This window comes from Protopterus annectens, chromosome 2.part2, assembly GCF_019279795.1.
Source record: "Protopterus annectens isolate FY-2018-M chromosome 2.part2, PAN1.0, whole genome shotgun sequence".
In the NCBI taxonomy this organism is placed as follows: domain Eukaryota; kingdom Metazoa; phylum Chordata; order Ceratodontiformes; family Protopteridae; genus Protopterus; species Protopterus annectens.
The window spans coordinates 639,393,395-639,411,688 of NC_056730.1; the positions used below are offsets into that span (position 1 = coordinate 639,393,395).

At 37.1% G+C, this 18,294-nt stretch overlaps 1 protein-coding gene across 5 annotated transcripts in view; it reads right to left on the bottom strand.

Annotated features, from left to right (window-relative positions):
- Positions 1 to 18,294, bottom strand: part of DYSF (dysferlin) — a 3,914,743-nt gene that overhangs the window by 169,349 nt on the left and 3,727,100 nt on the right. The gene's annotated exons all lie outside the window — the stretch shown is intronic.

Genomic DNA, 18,294 nt, shown 5'->3' on the forward strand with positions numbered 1-18,294 from the left:
ACACAAAATCTTGAAACTTTTGGGTTTCATTGAGCCCACTGCAAACTGTTAAGACAATTTAAAAAGCCCTAAAACAGTATTTTTGCAGGGGAAAAAAACTCGTGTGTGGCTTATACCATCTGCTACTTTAAATATACCAACTCTTAGACCAGAGAACAGTGAAGAAAAGGAGGAATTCCCTTACCTCACTGTTTATTGATCTCGGGAAAAGACACATTGCATGCAAATTATCAGTTTAGGTGAATGAAACATATCCATTCACTTTCAAGGATAAGTAGACATTGAATTGCACTTAGCTGAACACATGTAGCATTCAAAGAAAAGATCTTTGACATAATGCTGTAAAGTAACTTTGGCTAATGCTGAGAGATCACCTATGCAAAGCAGCCATGTAGGCAAGCTTTATTTATACTGGTTGAGTAGGCAAATATCATAAGCCAATATATACTAGCACATTTCATTTCATAACTGCATATTAATTGAAATTTATATATTTATTGTATAAACTGTATATAGTTACATATTTATTTTATTTTTTACCATTACTGTCTTCAGCATATTCTACCTGTGTTAATACTACATACTGTTTTAACGTCTGCATGCTATATACTCTGTCTATATGTAGCTTATTTATAGTTTATACTCTTACTTTTGACTATGGGTACTCTTCGAGATGAAAAAGATAAACAGATCAGCCCACCCATTTGGTAAACACATAAATAAAATAAGTAAATTAAACCCACAACAAGCTTAATGGAAGGAATTTTACTGTCTGGGTATAAAAGGTATTGTGCACGCAAACACACAAGCACACACACACACACACACACACACACACACACACACACACATCTATATATATATATATATATATATATATATATATATATATATATATATATACATATGGGTTTACCTGATAACACCGACATGCCAAAACACCGACAACAAAATAACCGACACCACAAAACCGAAAGTTCAAAAACACGACACTTCACATGCCCCACAAACCATAATCCCGACAATCAACAAAACAAATACCTTTTCTGAAAAACACACACACAACACAAGCACAACAAACACCTTACAAACCTACACTAAACCTTACATACACAACTATCTATGCACTAACCTTAACCCAAACCCTAACCCAAAGGTACGTCACTATCGCACACTTACCTTATCCGCACCCTAACTCTAACTCACTTAATTGCCCCTAACCCTTAAGTCTGTCACCATCACACACTTACCTTACCCGCACCCTAACCCTAACTCACTTAATCCTCCCCTAACCCTAAAGTCCATCCCTAATGCACACTTACCTTAACATGTCGGTGTTCTCTGTGTCGGGATTTTCAACTGTCGGTCTTCTCCGTTGTCAATCTTCCGGTGTCGGTGTTCTCGTTGTCATGTTTGAAGCTTTCGGGTAAATCAGGTAGACCCATATATATCTATATATATATATAGATATATATATGCATATATATATATATATATATATATATATATATATATACATACATACACATACATAATCACACACACACACACACGCATACTCAATGTGCTCATGCATACATATGTATGTATGCATGAGTATATACATGCACACACATATATCTATGTATATCTACACATGCACATACACATACACACACAAACACACATGCATACACATTTATTTAGTGATTCATTATATATTAAAAATTATAGAAATATAACATAGGAGAAGGGCTTTGGGATCCATAATACCACACATATATAAAATCACCCCTCACTCACATATTCTTTTTATTCATTTTCCAGTTTTACGTATTTTTGTATTTCCCATAGTTATCTGCAGTACACAGTTTTGTACTTTTTTGCCATGCTTTTGTGTAGAGGGATGCAGGTTTGTTGAAAGTATTTAAATTTTTTTTTTACCACTTTATTATTTGACATTTGGAGCAGTGCTAATGGATATTTATTTCTTGCTCTTTTTTCTGATCATCTGGGTCTGGGGGACGTTTAGGATTTATTGGGGATCCAGTCTTTTGCGAGGGTAGTGATTTTCCTCACATCTTCTGCAGTTGGGAAATCAAGACAGGCATGTATGCTTAGAGAAGTTTAATGGTGACATTTATAAACACGTACATACTATATAAAGCTACCGCAATAAGTCAGCTAAATATTCTAGACTGCAAATGGTTACACTGCTAATTTGCATGTACAACCCTATTCGTAACATTACATTAATATTAGTCGTATGCATATATGAATGGTATATGTATGGCTACATCTCCTATGGCTTGAACCTTGGTATTCCACAGAGTATACAAAGAGCTCAATGATGTATGAACTTCACACATGATTTCAGGTTTGCAAACTGTGCACCTGACTATTCAGCAGAGTATATGTCTATAAAGAAGAAATACATTGAAATAAATGAAAGATTTCATCATGTTCATCACACATTAACTGTAGAAACTTAAAACAAACTAAAGGAAACAGAACTTTATTGCAGTTACAGCATTGTTTTAAGTAAAATAAAGATGGGCATCTTGCCCAAACTTTAACTGAACATTGTGGAGGTAATGAATAAAAAAACAAACAAAAAAAAAACAAAAAGAGGCACACCACGACAATACAAGCTAACATTTTAATTCCACAAGTAAGCGCTTTCACGTCCCTTCGCACGCTTCATCAGACTTTAAAATACAGGGAAGATGGACTTCTTAAATAGTGACACAAAACCATTAAACCAATGAAATTGCTCTCTTAATTAAAACATTCATTATTGTTTTAAAGGTACAAAGACAAAGCAATCAAAACTCTTCATTCATACTCCACATAAAATGTATGTGTAATACATGCATACCCAGATAACTTCAAACTCTGCAACCAATGAACATACATTTGAAAAAATATATATTGAAAAAATATCTTTCTAAAAACACTTGTGTAAAAAATATGTATATATATGTATACACAAACATATATAACATTTCATTCTAAAAACTTTATTTTGTAGAATATATGTAGTTCTATAAAATGCATATGTATGTATATCATATGGGTGTCTCCTAATAATTAATCATTTCTCATGCTGTTGATGAGTCAAAGGGCGATCTGCTAAAAATGGTTTTAGAGAAACTCTCTCATTCAAACCATGACCCTTATCTGCCTGTAAGTTAATAATTCATCTACCTTTCTGCTTCTCTGTGAAGCTCTTACTTTTACCTAATCTCACTGTCCTGTGTGTCATTTCTAAAACCATAAATGTACATCTGTGACTAGTCCCTTGCTGTACCACATGTTTTGCCAAGGCATTCCTTTCATCCAACGTATTGATGGCATATAGATGTTCTCTAATTCTTTCTCTAAGTGTCCTATTGGTTTTACCCACATAGAAACTGTTGCATTCCTGACACACTGTTAAATACACTAAATCCCTAGACTTACAATCTGAATAATGATTAAAAGTATATACTTGTGCTGTATCTGGATGAGTAAAGGGGTTACAATTAGCTATATAAGCACACTGGTTGCAACTGCGACATGAGAAAGTACCCTTCCTTACTGAATCTACTTTCTGCATATTATGTTTTTCATAACAAAGTAGTCTCTTAAGTGACTTTGCATTTTTATAGAAAAGTACCAGGAAAACCTTACATTAGAAGTAAGAGAGAGATGCCAGTAACTCCAGACAATAAAACACATGCTCAAGTGCATACAGTAGTGACCCCTTACACTAACAATAATAAGAAAGTCTTAGAAGTAATTAATAAGAATTGTAATATCCTATTATTAGATGAAAAGATAAAAGAGATTGTGGGAGAAAGACCGAAGATGTGCTATAAAAATGCAACGTCACTTAAGAGGCTACTTTGTTATGAAAAACATAGTAAGCAGAAAGTAGATTCAGTAAGGAAGGGTACTTTCTCATGTCGCAGTTGCAACCAGTGTGCTTATATAGCTAATTGTAACCCCTTTACTCATCCAGATACAGCACAAGTATATACTTTTAATCATTATTCAGATTGTAAGTCTAGGGATTTAGTGTATTTAACAGTGTGTCAGGAATGCAACAGTTTCTATGTGGGTAAAACCAATAGGACACTTAGAGAAAGAATTAGAGAACATCTATATGCCATCAATACGTTGGATGAAAGGAATGCCTTGGCAAAACATGTGGTACAGCAAGGGACTAGTCACAGATGTACATTTATGGTTTTAGAAATGACACACAGGACAGTGAGATTAGGTAAAAGTAAGAGCTTCACAGAGAAGCAGAAAGGTAGATGAATTATTAACTTACAGGCAGATAAGGGTCATGGTTTGAATGAGAGAGTTTCTCTAAAACCATTTTTAGCAGATCGCCCTTTGACTCATCAACAGCATGAGAAATGATTAATTATTAGGAGACACCCATATGATATACATACATATGCATTTTATAGAACTACATATATTCTACAAAATAAAGTTTTTAGAATGAAATGTTATATATGTTTGTGTATACATATATATACATATTTTTTACACAAGTGTTTTTAGAAAGATATTTTTTCAATATATATTTTTTCAAATGTATGTTTATTGGTTGCAGAGTTTGAAGTTATCTGGGTATGAATGTACTACACATACATTTTATGTGGAGTATGAATGAAGAGTTTTAATTGCTTTGTCTTTGTACCTTTAAAACACTAATGAATGTTTTAATTAAGAGAGCAATTTCATTGGTTTAATGGTTTTGTGTCACTATTTAAGAAGTCCATCTTCCCTGCATTTTAAAGTCTGATGAAACGTCCGAAGGAACGTGAAAGTGCTTACTTGTGGAATTAAAAGGTTAGCATATACTGTTGTGGTGTGCCTCTTGTTGTTTTTTATTCATTTGCAGTTTGTTTCTTGGAGGGGCACTTTACCCTGGAAGTTTTTTTGTTTTACTGGATTGTGGAGGTAATGTTAGAAAATAATTTGCAGAATGAAAACTCAAATCGCAAAGACAGGCTGTTACAGGACTCTTTTTAGGTATGGACATATCTGTCCCTCACCAGAAGTGTAGATGGATAAAACCCTGACTACAGCCCAGACAACTCAGATTTGAAGACAGGATTGTGTCCTTGAAAGAACAGGCTGGGATGATGGGTGTGGAGAAGCAAGCACACTCTGGGCAAACTCACACAGTTCAACTTCACTGGTGGGTCTGGAGAAACAACTGCATGGTAGTGGTACAGTCTGAACGTGGCAGGCTGTTATACTGAGGCTAGCCCCTTACAGAGGTGAGGAGATATTCAGCCAGGTGCCATGCTATGGCCAGCCTCTTACAGAAGTGAGGACTGGTTCAGCAAGGCTGTCCCCCTTACAGAAGTGAGGATTGGTTCAGCCAGGCTGTCTCCCTTACAGAAGTGAAGAGTGGTTTAACCAGGCTGTCCCTTACAGAAGGGAGAAACAGTTCAGTCAGGCTGTCCCCCTTACAGAAGTGACAACTGGTTCAGAAAGGCTGTCCCCCTTACAGATGTGAGGAGATGTTCAGCCAGGCTGTCCCCCATACAGAAGCGAGGAGTGGTTCAGCCAGGCTGTCATGCCAAGGTTAGATCCTTACAGAAGTGAAGATTGGTTCAGCCAGGCTTTCCCCCTTACAGAAGTGAGGACTAATTCAGCCAGGCTATTTCCCTTACAGATGTGAGGAGCAGTTCAGCCATGCTCTCCCCCTTATAGACGTGAGGAGTGGTTCAGGCAGGCTGTCCCCCTTACAAAAGTGAGGAGTGTTTCAGCCAGGCTGCCCCCTTACAGAAGTGAGGATCAGTTCAGCCACGCTGTCTCCCTTACAGAAGTGATGATTGGATCAGCCAGGCAGTTCCCCGTTACAGAAGTGAGGAGTGGTTCAGGCAGGCTGTCCCCCTTACAAAAGTGAAGGGCGTTTCTGGCAGGCTGTCCCCCTTACAGAAGTGAAGAGCAGTTCTGCCTAACTATCCATCTTACAGACATAAGGAGCAGTTTAGCCAGGTTATCATCCTTATAGAAGTGAGGAGTGGGTCAGCCAGGCTGCCCCCATTACAGAAGTGAGGAGCAGTTCAGCCATACTGCCCCCTTACAGAAGTAGGAAGCAGTTCAACTAGGTTGTCCCCCCTTACAGAAGTGAGGAGTGGGTCAGCCAGGCTGCCCCCATTACAGAAGTGAGGAGCAGTTCAGCCATGCTGCCCCCTTACAGAAGTAAGAAGGAGTTCAACTAGGTTGTCCCCCCTTACAGAAGTGAGGAGTGGGTCAGCCAGGCTGCTCCCATTACAGAAGTGAGGAGCAGTTCAGCCATGCTGCCCCCTTACAGAAGTAGGAAGCAGTTCAACTAGGTTGTCCCCCCTTACAGAAGTGAGGAGTGGGTCAGCCAGGCTGCCCCCCCTTACAGAAGTGAGGAGCAGTTCAGCCAGGCTGTCCCCCCTTACAGAAGTGAGGAGTGGGTCAGCCAGGCTGCCCCCCTTACAGAAGTGAGAAGCAGTTCAACCAGGCTGTTCCCCTTACAGAAGTGAGGACTGGTTCCACCAGGCTGTCTCCCTTACAGACAAGAGGAGTGGTTCAGCTAGGCTGATCCCCTTACAAAAGTGAGGATTAGTTCAGCCAGGCTGACCCCCTTACAGAAGTGAGGAGTGGTTCAGCCATGCTGTCCCTTTACAGACGTGAGGAGCAATTCAGCCAGGCTGTCCCTCTTACAGAAGTGAGAAGCTGTTCAGCCAGGCTATCCCCCTTACAGAAGTGAGGAGCGGCTCACCAAGACTGTCCCCTTACAGAATTGAGGAGTAGTTCAGCCAGGGTGTCCCACTTATAGAAATGAGCAGCAGTTCAGCCAATCTGACCCCATACAAAAGTGAGAAGCAGTTCAGCCAGGCTGCCCCCCTTACAGAAGTGAGAAGCAGTTCAGCCAGGCTCTCCCCCTTAGAGATGTGAGGAGCAGTTCAGCCAGGCTGTCCCCTTTACAGAAGTGAGGATTGGATTACCCAGGCTGTCCCTTACAGAAGCGAGGAGCAGTTCAGACAGGCTGGCCCCCTTACAGACATGAGGAGTGGTTCAGCCAGGCTGTTCCCCTTACAGAAGTGAGGATTGGTTCAGCCAGGCTGTCCCCATACAGAAGTGAGGACTGGTTCAGCCAGGCTTTCCCCATACATAAGTGAGGACTTGATCAGCCAGACTGTCCCCTTTACAGAAGTGAGGATTGGTTCAGCCAGGCTGTCTCCGTTACAGAAGTGAGGATTGGTTCCACCAGGCTGTCCCACTTACATACATAAGGAGCAGTTCAGCCAGGCTGTTCCCCTTACAGAAGTGAGGAGCGATTCAGCCAGGCTGTCCCCCTTACAGAAGTGGGAAGCGGTTCAGCCAGGCTATCCCCCTTACAGAAGTGAGGAGTGGCTCACCAAGGCTGTCCCCTTACAGAACTGAGGAGCAGTTTAACCAGGCTGTCCCCTTTACAGAAATGAGCAGCAGTTCAGCAAATCTGACCCCTTACAGAAGTGATGAGCTGTTCAGCCAGGCTGTTCCCCTTATAGAAGAGCAGTTCAGTCAGGCTGCCCTCTTTACAGAAGTGAGGACTGGATCACCCAGGCTGTCCCCTTTACAGAAGTGAGGATTGGTTCAGCCAGGCTGTCTCCGTTACAGAAGTGAGGATTGGTTCCACCAGGCTGTCCCCCTTACAGACATGAGGAGCGGTTCAGCCAGGCTGTCCCCCTTACAGAAGTGGGAAGCGGTTCAGCCAGGCTATCCCCCTTACAGAAGTGAGGAGTGGCTCACCAAGGCTGTCCCCTTACAGAACTGAGGAGCAGTTTAACCAGGCTGTCCCCTTTACAGAAATGAGCAGCAGTTCAGCAAATCTGACCCCTTACAAAAGTGAGAAGCAGTTCAGCCAGGCTGCCCCCCTTACAGAAGTGAGGATAAGTTCAGACAGGCTGTCCCCCTTACAGACACGAGGAGAGGTTCAACCAGGCTGTTCCCCATACAGAAGTGAGGATTGGTTCAGCCAGGCTGTCCCCCTTACAGAAGTGAGGACTGGTTCAGCCAGGCTTTCCCTCTTACAGAAGTTAGGACTGGTTAAGCCAGGCTGTCCCCTTTACAGAAGTGAAGATTGGTTCAGCCAGGCTGTCCCCCTTACAGAAGTTAGGACTGGTTCCACCTGGCTGTCCCACTTACAGACATGAGGAGCAGTTCAGAAAGGCTGTCCACCTTACAGAAGTGAGGAGTGGTTCAGGCAGGCCATCCCCCTTACAGAAATGAGGAGTATTTCAGCCCAGCCGTCACCCTTACAAAAGTGAGGAGTTGTTCAGCCAGGCTGTCCCCCTTACAGAAGTGAGGAGTGGTTCAGCCAGCTGTCCCCTTTACAAAAGGGAGGATTGGTTTAGCCAGTCTGTCTCCATTACAGAAGTGAGGATTGCTTCCACCAGTCTGTAACCCTTATAGACGTCAGGAGCAGTTCAACCAGGCTGTCCCCCTTACAGAAGTGAAGAGTATTTCAGCCAGGCTGTTCCCCTTATAGAACTGAGGGGCAGTTCAGCCAGGCTGTCCCCCTTACAAAAGTGAGACGCGATTCAGCACTTCTTTTCACTGCATGTCCCAGCCTTAGGATGCTACTAGGCATGTGCTTGGGATGGAGAGTAAGTAGGTAAAACAACCCACTGGCTGCAATATGACACTGCACTGGCTCAAAATGTTGGTGGAAGCAAGTCAGGGAGAGGAAGGAGTATTTGGTAGGTCACATGATGAAGAAAAGACAGAAGGAGTAAATGATGGTCATCATTATTTAGCATGTAATCCAATATTGATCTACTCATTTAATTTTTGTTAATGTTTTGCCCATATCATGAAAAGACATGTATGTAGGGAATGTGGTCAGTAATAAGCTAGAATAAAATACATTCAAAGGATAGAAAAGTTGTGCTGGATGGAAATTATTCTCATAAAACCCATCATTCATTAGACAGTCTTGTGATATTTGATAGGAATGATGATGTGACATCCAATCCCTGACAGCAAATAAATAAAAAAAAAAAAATCAAAAACGTATTTTCTAGTCTCCGTATCAGTACTGCCTTTCCAGTCCAATGCTGTCAAGTTGTATCTTGTATAGTTGCAACTACATGAACACTTGCCACCATCCAGAAAGTTTCTGGGCAAGTACATAGTGGAACTAAATTATCGGGCCTTTTTTCCATATGACACATACCAAAGTTGCACATGCATGCACACATTAGTGTGCATATACACACACACACACACACACACACACACACACACACACACACACACACACACACACACACACACACACAAAATCTACAGACAGTTTACACTATTATGCATTTTATTTTCTTTGTTTGTGGTGTGTGCTTCATGTTGTCTCAGGAAATGGTTACAAATAAAATTTCCTTTAAGTGCTCAGGAGTTTTATTTTATTTCTTGTGTTTGTTTGCTCGATACATGTCATATCCATGTTATTTATGTTTAAAATGAAATATACCATTAATTATCCAAGATTGCAAAGCAAGACATCTTTCTTCCTACAACTTTTGCCCTCAGCTGTAATTACATCACAGTTTAATGTATTGTGGGAAGGGTGAAATCCCCCCACAATGTGGTTATACAGGGGCTTATCCCACTGAAAATTTTTGTTTTAATTTTGAGCTTTCTGTTTATGTAAAATTATTTTGTTATGAATGCTGCTGGTTTAATCGTTTGTATAACGCAAATCATAATTTTGTGCCTTGAGGGTAAGGATGATGCATTTCAAGGAGGTTTGGTGTTCGGTGTTGAAAAGACATGAGTAAAAGTCCAGAAAGTCATATGATGGAGGTATGAGACCAAACTCCATATAAAACCTCTGCTGTTGCACCCAGTTCATTGAACTTTTCAACTTAGGTCACTGTTTATTTACTATCAATTTTTTTCTCAAATTTAGAGACAGCATGCTGAAAAAAGTCTGCATTCTGAACTGTTTTGCTGAGCTAGTGGTATTTAATATATTTCTTTTAGTCCCATCTGGATTCATCAAATTGTTGCCTTTTGCTAATGTGTTTTAGTGCAGGCCTATGAGGAATGTATTTTGGCTGAATGTTTCTATCATCCCATTACTAAGACAGCTAGTCAATCTGCCCACTACTCTCCCACAGCAGTCATGTGTATAATTCTTGGCCTTGAAAACTGACATGTTCTTGTTAACACTCCTGTTTATTGAGATTATATCTGGATTCTCAGCTTAATATTTGAGATTCATCATCTTCTCCATAACCAAAAAGTCTTGCCAGATTTCACATTAAATCAAATAATATCTCACAAGAGGTTTGGTGCCTCACATCTCACTATGAGTAACGCATTCTGTGCAGAATTTGTGGGTTTATTTCTATAAACAGTTCTTGTGAAATGGCATTGTGCTATCAGCCAGTCTTGTATGAGTCTGACCTGACATGACCAGACTTACACTAAAACATTGACTGAAACTCCAGAGAGTTCTGTCATGTCACCTGCTATCTGAGTTATGTATGCATTAGTCATTTTTTAATTCTGTCGCACTAATACTTTGTGTTCTTCTCAATGTTTAATACAGACAGAAATTCATTTCAGCTTCATTTTCACATAAACATCATCCAACAGTGCTCAAACTTAAAACTGTAAAGGAATGATCCACAACATGGAAGCTAAATATCTCAAGCAAAATGGATTGTGTTAAGTCTTTTAAATGGAGTGTCCAAATTTATTTCACTAAGTCTTTAGTTTAAATTTTGTGCTTTGTAATTACAGAATAAAACATGTGTGTCAGCCTACAATCTTGAACAAGAAAGTTGTTCAGGCAGGTAAACCACTCAGGCTGACAATACGGCAATCTGCATCACTAAAACAATTCTAGAAACAAGTGATGGCTAATATCATCCATAAACATTTATTACTTTAAGTTGTGCCTAGTTGCTGCTGCAATTTATTTTTAACAACTTATGTCACAAGTAGAATCCATTCTTCATGACAAAATATGTGTTCAGGATGACAACAAATCCTAATAAACCTCACACTTGCAGAAATAAGCTGGACACAACTGGGTACTAACTCTACAGCTAATATATTGTTCCTGTGTGATGATAAATAGAACAAAGCTGCTAAAATTCTTGTGTATCCTGTGTAGAGTACTGTACAGTGCAGCCATTTTAAGAAAGTGCCTAGTGCATTGCAAAGTCTAAGCTATATTCAGTTGGTTGTGAGATGCTGAAGTCTTAATTTATGCTGTCCTGCCATGTTGCTACAAATAAAAAGTACCCGTTCGCTTGAACCTTTTGTGTAAGCTGACATCTGTAGCTCAATCAGTGATTATATCAAGGAGGATGCCCTGTCATATTGAAACTGAAACAAGGCCTTAATGTTATTTAATATCATTGTCTGTGGATATTTTTCCTTGTGTGAAAATTTCAGAAATGAAGCTTTTGACATCCTACTTTTCATATTCATGACCTTACAAAAGTATTAATTCATGCAACCCAGATATCTTTTCATGTGACAATGAGGATTACTGGCAAAGTACCCCATGTGTGCTGGTTCAAGGCCCGCATGTGATTTCATTGATTAATTCCCTTTAGGAAATTATACAACGCACTGTCATCAACAGCCAGGATGCAGTGTTAGGACCCTTATGTCTCTGGTGTAAGGAAGGCTAGCAAAGAATGTTAGAAAAAAGAATCTTTCTTTGCCTTGATATCCATCCTCTCAGTGCATTCGGTCATTTGTGAATTTAGTCATTTGCACATTCAGTCTTTTTTACATCCAGTCTTTTCTACTTTTCAGCCAAATGTGCATTAGATATTTTGAACTGTAACACATTCTCTCTCTCTCTCTCTCTCTCTCTCTATATATATATATATATACATATGTCTATGTCAGATGATCTGTAAAAAAAATATCGTAGAGATCATCTGATCGATTTTCTGAAAACTTGAGCATCAAAAAAATCCCACAAAAATCTACTCTCTGCAAATTATAATATATATATATATATATATATATATATATATATATATATATATACACATACATACACACATATAAAAAAAATATATATATATATATATATATATATATATATATATATATATATACACACATATAATATATATATATATATATATATATATATATATATATACATATATATATATATATATGTATAATATATACCAACTCTGAGATTGCACTACAGTAAGGAAAAGGGTAAATTTTACAATCCACGCTGTACTATGAATTCCATTCAAAAGCTTTGAGTTTTCAAAATCCCGATCATATGGTCTAGACCATATGGAGTTCTAGTTTCTGAAAACTCGATTAACTGACAGGGACCCATATATATATATATATATATATATATATATATATATATATATATATATATATATATATATATTTTAGATATAGATATATAGATCTATATAGATATATAGATAGAGACTAGATACAGATATAGATATAAAACACATACATGCACACATACATACACATATATCCGTGGCAGCACTTATTACTGTTGAATGGCATAAAAGTTGGCACTTGATTAGTCGATCTCAATATGATGTCTCGTTTTTTTTACAGGCCACTGCAGAAGTGCTCCACTACAGGATCCATGTTAAAGTGCATTTGATTTTATCAAATTAAATTATATATTTTTATTTCTATTATTTATTTATTTTACTTACTCGTTGTTGAGCAGGTTAGTCCATTAGGCCAGTGATTTCTTTTCAATGGAGATCTGAGGCAGTATTCATACTGACTAGGGGAAATTTACTCAGGACTCTTGGGAACTTCCCCTACTCATTAGCGTACAGGGATGCTACTGAGGGTGAAACTTCCTGCTTCCGGTCAGAACACAAAGGTTGCTCAGAGAAGTAGGGAGAGAGAATGGAGTGTATCGACAGTGGAGACTATGTGAATTTATGAAGGAGAAGCAAATCATTGAATATGGATCTAGGAAAGGAGATGCAGGGGGAGAGGTGATGTTGGAATGGCAGAAGTGCATAGCAAAGCATGCAGAAGAAGGAGTGGAATGCAGTGCAGATAAGCCTTCACAATAGTGGAGTGATATATGACATGGGAGAGGCTGTACCAATACTGGAGTCAGAAGACATCTTTCAGCAAAATCTTCTTACAGAAGAAGATTCAACACAAACTTGTGTTGTTACATCCCTCCAATTGGGAGGGTTGCGGGATGTTTACTTAAAAGATATGGTAGACCAGAATGAACCAGACAAAGAGAAGGTAGCTTCGTGGAGTGAAATTATGGAAAAGATACAAGAAGAGGAGGTGATGGACAATGCAGTAAAGAAGAGACTGTATGTGCAGACAGTAAAAGAAGAAAACTGAGAGAAGGGAGCAAAAGAGATGGCAAGGAAAAAGTTTATGATAAGGTTAAGTAGCAACGAAGGAAAAACGGCTTGAAAGGTATGAGGTTTGGGATTCTGTGTTTGCACCATTAGGTCCTTCCCCCAAAGAGGTAAGATGTTTTATTCACATTAATAAAGAGACATATTGTGACATTTTGTTTGAGACTGAGCAGTACATGGAAACATTTTAGAAGATTCTAAATTAAAAAAACAATGTAATCCTTGCAACTCTTGTGTGGTGCAAGCAGTTCACAAAGAAACTAAAAAGAGAATTTTTGTGCAATTTCAAATGGAAGTTGAAAAGGAAGTGTAAAGTACTATTTAAAGACTTTATGTAAAGAAGCTACGGACACGACAAATATATATGACGACAGAAGTTTACAGAATGGGGGTTGGGAATATGGGGTGTTTTTGAAAATGGAAAATGAAAAGGTTATACGTTTTCCAAGTGTGATAAATGTAGATGGCAATACAGGTTTCATTAAATCTAGAGGGCAACTGAAAACATGCTTTTTTGTGGAAAGAATGATCATTTGATTAGTAATTCTGATAAAAAAATATTTTATCTGTGGTAGGCCAGGGCATGACGTTAAGAAATAAGACATGATATGCAAAAAATGTGGATGAACTGGACATCTATCAGTAGATTGTGAAGAAAATGTAGAAGTTACTGAACAAGAACAGATGCAGGAATCTGTAAGTGATATAGAAAGTATTACAGAAAAGGAACATGAAGAGCAGATTACTACATGAGAAAACAATAAAGAAAAATAGTGTCTGAAAAAAAATTAAAAAGTGAAGGTGAGGAAGTGGTAGAAGATACAAGTGAAGAGGAATATGTAAACTAGCAAGTAGTGAGGGGAAAAAAAATTCTATAGGGAAAAGGGTGAAAAAGGAATTTTAAAGGTATAATTGTGAAAGAAAATAAAAAAAGGCAAAGGACAGATGTGGAAGGGGAATATAATCTTACGTTAAAAGGAGGCTGAAATTTTAGCAATAAATTGTAATAGTATAAAGAATATTAAAAGCAGAATGGGCACATTAGACTGATGTGTTTTACTTGATATATCATATAATTATATTAGAAGACACGGGAATATTAACAGAAGAAGAAAAGATACAAGCAGAAAAATCTTTGGGGTAGAAATATTATTTGGAATATGGGAAAAGATACATGCTCAGGAACAGGTATGTTATGTAAGGAAACAATAAAAGTGTTAGATATGATAGTAGAATTGGGAAGAATGATAAATTTAAGGTGGAAAAAGATGTGTACAGAACTATTGCAATATATGCATATGTTACAAAGAAGAAAAGAGAAATAATGTTTAAACAATCCAAATTATATAGGAGTAAATATAGAAATAATATTAGTAGGGGACACTAATTGTGATTTAAGAAAAAGGAAGAAGGAAGGAAGTGATAGTGAGTGTATGTGAGATAATGGCAAGTATATATATATATATATATATATATATATATATATATATATCTATATACACATGGGACAAACATTAGACTTACAAAAATGAACCAGATCAAGAGAAGGCAGCTTTGTGGAGTGAAATTATGGAAATGAGACAAGAAGAGGAGGTGGCGGACAATGCAGTAAAGAAGAGACTGTATGTGCAGACAGCAAAAGAAGGTGAAAACTGAGAGAAGGAAGTAAAAGAGATGGCAAGGAAAAAGTTCATGATAAGGTTAAGTAGCAACGAAGGAAAAACGGCTTGAAAGGTATGAGGTTGGTGGCACTGTGTTTGCACCACTGAGTACTTCCCCCAAAGAGGTAAGAGCTTTTATTCACATTAATAAAGAGACAAGTATTGTGACATTTTGTTTGAGACTCAGCAGTATATGGAAACATTTTAGAAGATTCTCAATTAAAAAAACAATGTAATCTTTGCAAATCTTATGTGGTGCAAGCAGTTCACAAAGAAACTAAAAAGAGAATGTTTGTGCACTTTCAAACGGAAGTTGAAAAGGAAGTGTAAAGTACTATTTAAAGACTTTATGTAAAGAAGCTACAGACACGACAAATATATATGACAACAGAGGTTTACAGAATGGGGGTTAGGAATATGTGGTGTTTTTGAGAATGGAAAATGAAAAAGTTATACGTATTCCAAGTGTGATAAATGTAGATGGCAATACAGGTAGAGGGCAACTGAAAACATGCTTTTTTGTGGAAAGAATAATCATTTGATTAGTAATTCTGATAAAAAGAAAATATTGTATCTGTGGTAGGCCAGGGCATGTGGCTAAGAAATACAATATGATATGCAAACAATGTGGATGAACTGGGCATCTTTCAGTGGATTGTGAAGAAAATGTAGAAGTTACTGAACAAGAACAGATGTAGAAATCTGTAAGTGATATAGAAAGTATTTATAGGAAAGGGACATGAAGAACAGATTACTGTATGTGAAAATAATAAAGAAAAATAGTGTCTGAAAAAAATGAAAAAAGTGAAGGTGAGGAAATGGTGCAACATACAAGTGAAGAGGAATATGTAAACTAACAAGTAGTGAGGGGGAAAACAATTCTATAGGGAAAAAAGTGAAAAAGTGAAGTTATGGCAGATATGTGGATGATTGTTTTTTTATCTTGGAAGGTGGCATAGACCAGGTTCACTCATTTTGTGATAGTATTAATAATTCCAGTGATTTTTTTTTAATTTGTATTGGGGAATGCTGGGCTATCAGTGCATTTTTTGGATGTTACCCTGACTTGGGATACTTCTAATAATTGTGTCACAAGTGGAATACATAGGAAGGAGACTTTTGTTAATAGTTATTTGCATTATTTGAGCAACCATCCTGTTTTTAGGAAAAATAATATACTGAAGAGTCAGTTTATTCATGCTTCACAAATTATTTCTGAATAAGCTAATTTTGAATCAGAAGTCAGCTTTATACAGAATATGTTTTTGGTTAGAGGTTACCCCTCAGATTTACTTAGTAAACTGGCTAATGAAATTAGAACAAGAAGGGCTACTGATTTTCCACCGATTTTGAAAAATGGTTTTACTACTATTATAAATAAGCCACATAGGTGTTAACAATTCAAGTTCTAACAACACTAACACAAATACTTTTGGTACTTCTTGTATTCTGGATATGTCTGTTGATGCATTTAACATCAGGTCCATTATTACTAGAAACTGGAACATCTTATGTAAAAATAGCGAATTAATACAAGTTGTAGGTGATGGACCTAATTTTGTATATAAAAAACTGACTGTTTAAAAAAATGTTTACAATTTGACTCCATATATAAAAGTACCCCTGACAACAGCAGATGCTTTAAGGGGGTGTATAAATGTGGTTTTTGTTCTTCATGTCATTTTATTTTAGCGGGACCCTATATTGATTTACCCTGTTTGAACAGGACACTTTCCATTGATGATGTATACAATTGCAATACTAGTGGCATATTCTGTCTTGCTGTTTGTTCTGTGTGCAACTAATTTTATGTAGGTATGTCCACATGATCACTTAGTAAAAAAATTTTAGAGCACTATTATTGTATTAGAACTAAGAACATTAACAATGGCTCTATTTAAACATTCCATTACATGTAGTGGTTTTAAAAAGTTTATGTTTGCTGTTTTGGAACATGTAGTTAGAAATATAGGGGGGGGGTCCTATAAGGACCAACTGGAACAAAGAGAAACTATGTGGCAGCTCTGGTTAGGGGCTGACAAAATAAAACTGGTATTAATGACTCAGTGAATATTAAATGTTTTCTGAAGAATAGAAGACTGAAGATTTTAAAATGAACTATGTTATATTATTAGATGAGTGCCTTTAAATGACTGTATTTCTTTTGCTAGTGCACTTTAAGTAAATGATTGCTTTATTAGGTAATTATTTTGATTTGATATATAAGGGGATGCCGCTGTGTGCATTTTATTTCATTCTGAAGAAGTCTTTTGAGATGACAGCGATATTAAACTGTGTTTTTAGCTAATGCTGGTGGTTTCCTTCATTGTTCAGTCAGACTGGTGGTTTGGTTTTTAGTAATAAGGAAGTATATAGAGAACATGTTTTGTAAAAAAAAAAAAAAAGATAAAAGTAAGACAAAAATGGAAAGCTAAAAATTAAGTAAGGAGTCTTGTAAGAGTTTGGAAGAAATATAAGTACAGAAGAATTTAATGGAATTTTAAAAGAACTTAAAATGGAGAAAGCTAAGGGAATGGACAGCATTTAATTTTATCTGAATAACAATATGGAAGAATGGCAAAAAATATATTTTGTCGAGGTATTAAACGAATAGTTAGAGATAGAAGTGGCAGAAAAAGAAATTTATACAGTGATTATGAAATTTATATGGAAAAAAGGAGAAAAAGATGATATCAGAAACTGGAGACCAATAGTGTTGAATAACACGGATTATAAGATACTTATGACAATAATAGGTAAAATACTAGTAAATAAAGTAGATAAACTACTTGAATATACAATTTTTGGTAAGAAAAGGAAAGGAAGTCAGGACCTATTATGGATAATGAAAGAAGTAACAGATGATGATATAAATAAAAAAGGTAGATACTAAAGTTATAGTAAGAGATGTGAGTAAAGCATTTGATAGAATAATGTATGAATGCTTTGGGGCTAGATTAAGAGATTATAACATAAATAAAATGATAATAAAAATAATTACAGCAGTTTACGTGAAAAATGTGAGAGCAATATTAAATGGATGGTTAAGTGAAGAAAAACTTAATGTAGAATAAGACAAGGGTGTCCTGGAAGTAGCATTTTATTTGCTTTAGTTTGAATGTAGTTCTCAATAAAATGAATACAGTGTTAAAGATTGCAGGTTATAAGATAGTGAAAGAAATATAAATCCCAATAATTCTTACATATGCAGATGATATTGTCTTAGTTATTAAGAATAAAGTATGGATGTAAGAAGGAATTAA